This window comes from Bos grunniens, chromosome 2 (genome assembly GCF_055505025.1).
Source record: "Bos grunniens cultivar Pamir isolate PY7600 chromosome 2, Bosgru_T2T1.0, whole genome shotgun sequence".
Lineage (NCBI taxonomy): Eukaryota > Metazoa > Chordata > Mammalia > Artiodactyla > Bovidae > Bos > Bos grunniens.
The window spans coordinates 119,457,319-119,461,579 of record NC_141166.1 but is presented as its reverse complement, the minus strand read 5'-3'; the positions used below and the strand labels follow the sequence as shown (position 1 = coordinate 119,461,579).

Sequence of the window (4,261 nt, the reverse complement as noted above, 5' to 3'; positions counted from 1 at the left end):
TCATTCTACAAGCCATGAGGTGCCAGACACTAGTGCTAAGAATACTAAAATAAAGAGACTCTCACCAGGCCCTAAAGGAGCTTATTAAGCCCTTCAAGGAAAGTAAAAATTGAGTAGTAGATTCCTTTTCACATATGTCTATTTGTTTTAACTTGACTTATTTTGTTTCTGATAATGCTGAAATGAATCAGGCCGAGGATCACCTGCTATGTTATGCTATGCTAAGTCGCTTCAGTCGTGTCTGACTCTATGTGACCCCATAGACGGCAGCCCACCAGGCTCCCCCGTCCCTGGGATTTTCCAGGCAAGGAGGATCACCTGAGGAGCATTCAAAAAATAGCAAAGCCATGACCTCATGACCCGTCCCTGGGATTCTCCAGGAAAGGAGAATCACCTGAGGAGCTTTCAAAAATAGCAAAGCCTTATATCAACTGAAGCAGAATGTAGGTGATGAGCCGTGGGCATTGACAGGAAAACAAACTCTCTAGGTGACCTGAATGAGAAGCCAGGTATAGATACATTATTATTAATTACTTATTATTAGATACATTAATTGATTACTAATTATTTAAAGCTAAAGAGGGACCACACCTATGACTGTGAGAGAAATTTAGTGTCCTGATCACTACTGAAGGCAAATGTATTTTGTACGTCTGAGGAGCAACAAACAAAAAAACCAGCTTTCTAAGTGGGGGATGGAAGAATATTTGGTTAAGTGATGTATTTTTTTTTCTTAATCAAACCATCATCTAACCCACTTAGGTATGGACCTACGGAGCATTTCAGCTGTCATCTGGCACTATGTTCGTGGAGATTTGGGGAGAAAACTGTTATCATTTACTGCTAAACTTCTGATGGAAAAGAATTAAACTCTGGAAATAAACTTCCTAAAATTACTTATCTACATTAGAAATTCCTTAAGTGACACAGAATAATCTGTTAGACTGTTGATGCTAAATGATATTAATTACTTAATTGCCCACAATCTACACAAATTCCTGTATGACTGACTCCAAAAATCCATGTAGGATATTGGGCTATATCATGAAGATAATGAGGGTGGGGAAAGATGATCCCACATACTTAATAAATAATAACAATAAATAATAGCTAGAGACATGAATGCTTGAAAAGTCTTGGATGCTTCAGAACCATGGCATATGTTGAACAGTGTTTAGAAGGTTATAAATGATCTTTATCTGCTACGAGCTTGAATTTTGCTGGCCTTCGTCTGCGGCTGCTACTGCTGCTAAATGGCTTCAGTCGCATCGAACCCATAGAGGGCAGCCCACCAGGCTCTTCTGTGTGCTAATGTCATCTAATTTCCCCTCTGAGATCTCATATGTCATTATGATCAGAATCTGTAAACTGAGCCAGAGGGGGATCCTCACAGAGTCAAATGCTCCTGCTACAGCTGAAGACGGCAACAGAACCAGAATCATATTTTCCATGACAGAGAGAAAAGAAGGGAGGCACTCTCTAATTTCTCTTTCCTCCTTTTGAATTTTGCCCCACTTTGCTAGCCAATTGGTGTGGCTTTCTTATTTAGGGGTGCCATTGATGAATACTAGCATGTGCTCCAACCATGAACACCTCAGAGAAAAAAAGCGTAGCTCCCTTTTCTGCATCTTTTACAACACTTACCAGAGCAAAGCTGGAAAACTTCCATTACAGGCAGAAAAGCAATCATATTCACCAAATTTCCCATTGCGTAGCTCTGCCTCAATTAGCCATTGAAGAGAGAAACCAGCAGGTAATGGAAGGCCTCCTGCACATGTTTTCATTGCTGCACACCTGGAAGCTAAGCCCTGCCATCTGTGAGTGTGGAGGAGGTGAACCGGGTTTGCACAATAAGGTCAGTGGGTGTGACCAGCTGGGTGGAGCTACAGCTCTGGGACTGACTTCCTGAGGCCTGAAGTAGTGGCCCACAGCCCTCCGCACTTGGAGTTCAATTCTCATGGCCTGCTTACCCATTCTCAGCGTCTCAGAAAGTAGGTAAAATGCTGCTTGTTACAAGCAAATAGAGAAAGTGGAGCCAAGCTCTTAGGCAATGCGGAAACTTGATAGTTTAGAATGAGTCAAAACCCTTAAGGACAGGAGCAATCTGGCATTTAGGGGGGCCAGAAGTGAAGTCTGAGGAGCAAATGCTGCTTCAGCTGCAAGGGCTCCAAGGCTGGGAAGCCTGCCCAGTCTACACAGCCCCATCTTCAGGACAGTTCTGTCCAGAAAGGGAGCAGTCTGGAGAGACTGCAGATGTGCTCGGCTCCATTCGCAAGCGCAGTGGAAAACCTTGACCCACCGTGTGCCCAGTGCAGCGCAGTTTTTAACTTCCTTCTCTGGGGAGCAGAGGGGAACCATGACAACAAACTGATGCAAAGGAAGAAGGAAGTCTGCAGTTTTGCTGATCCCACAAGTAAGTGGGAGCTATCCCTAAAGAGGCTTAGAAGAAAATGGAATGTTCTAGGAAAGATATACAGGCCACTTGTTAATTAATTGAACCACTTAGGGGTAAAAAGGGGGAAAAAAAGGAAAAGTATGGAATAAAGTGTGAATCAACACATGTTAAAGAAGTATGAGGCTCCCCTGCAGATAAAACCTCCTCCCAAATGCCCTACTGGCTACCCTAGTCCCCTCCCGCCACCATGCTTAACCTGAGGGTACCCTCTCCTAGGTGAGGGCCATTCCCTTGCTTTAAGCCAGTGCCCACAATCCCACTTGAGCTCAGTTTTAGGAGACCCAAGTTGCCTCTGAATGCTGGGACCTCCCCATCTCATTCGTATTCTTTGAACCATGCCTTCCACAGCAGCTTCTGCAGTTTAGTAAGTTCCCCCTGAACTTAACTGCAGGGATCATGAAAATGAAATGTTGCCATTTTATTTGGTTATTTTACCTCTTCCTGAGCAATGCAGATAGGCAGTAAAATTAATTAAATCAACACTCTCCGTTACCACTCCTACTATTTCCCCAGAATAAGTTGTCACTCTCTCTAAGAGGTTTTTTCACCCCCAAGGCTGTTTTTAAATGGTAATACAACCTCTACTACAAATGCAGGAGGACTGGCAATAAGATGTGCAAACTTACCTTTTCTAAATTTAATTAAACTCATGTAGCAAGGATGTCTTTCAGAACCATAGTCTTGAACATAGTCATATCTCATATTTGAGCGTGTTTAGAGAGTTTTGCAGGGGGTGAGGCGTGAGAAAAGTCTATTTGCAGAGCAGAGGAAACAGACTTCTCTCCCTGCAGCCTGCCTCAAGTGGAGGGGGCCTAAAGAATCCCCTGGGACGCTCTATGACAATCTAGAAGGGTGGGATGGGGAGGGAGATGGGAGGAAGTTTCAGGAGGGAGGGGACATGGGTGTACCTATGGCTGATTCTTGTTGATGTATGACAAAAAACCACAAAATTATGTAAAGCAATTATCCTTCAATTAAAAAAATAAAGGAAAAAAAGAAGAGTCTTCTGGGAAAGAGGACAGAGCAATGGGGTAAGGAGTATAACCTCATAACAAAGTTTGGACGAGGGAGATAGTTCTTAGTCTTTCAGCTTCTTGGACCCCTTTGAGGATCTGCTGAAAGTACTGGGCCCTCTCCATAGAAAAAATTCCATTTGCCCCTACAACACTCAATTTCTTACACCATTCCAGAGGCATTCTCAGAGTCCTGAAAACTTATCTATGATTTCATGGACTCAGGGAGGCATTCCTTAAAATTCCTGCTTCTTGAGAATTGACCAAGAATGGCACTGCACCCAATACCCTATGCACTGGACGCAGGCCTGCTCTTGAGCAGAGGAGGCTAACCATCCTCAATTCTGTAACACGCTGGCCACCAAGTGACCCTGCTTTGACTTCCTGTGTCTGTATTTCATTCCAAGGGGAAAGTGTTTCACCCACTCCACCCTAGGCACTTGAAGGACAGCCACGAGCACTGGACTCTGTGCCCAGCAGAGATGCTATGGAAGTGCCACCCATGAGAGTGCCTACCAAAGTGCTATTGGCCCTCCCAAGTCCAGCCCTAACAGGGGTCCTCCTCCTCAGTGTCACTTGCATCAATAGAACCAGATGCAGTTTGGTTCAGAAGCACAGGACAGATTTACTCATTAATCAAAGAATAGAAAGGTATGAGCAAAGGCTTTACTGACAGGACACGGATAGGGCTGCTTTATAAGGATCTGGAATGGGTGAATTTAACTCAGATGACCATTATATCTACTACTGCGGGCAGGAATCCCTCAGAAGAAATGGAGTAGCCATCATGGTC

At 44.1% G+C, this 4,261-nt stretch overlaps 1 long non-coding RNA gene across 1 annotated transcript; it reads left to right on the top strand.

The window, feature by feature from the left end:
- Nucleotides 1–434: 434 nt before the first annotated feature.
- Nucleotides 435–896, top strand: LOC147378656 (uncharacterized). Its single transcript, XR_015148476.1, has 2 exons — nucleotides 435–509; nucleotides 763–896. It is a non-coding gene; the product is annotated as an uncharacterized LOC147378656 (long non-coding RNA).
- The last annotated feature ends 3,365 nt before the right edge of the window (nucleotides 897–4,261 follow it).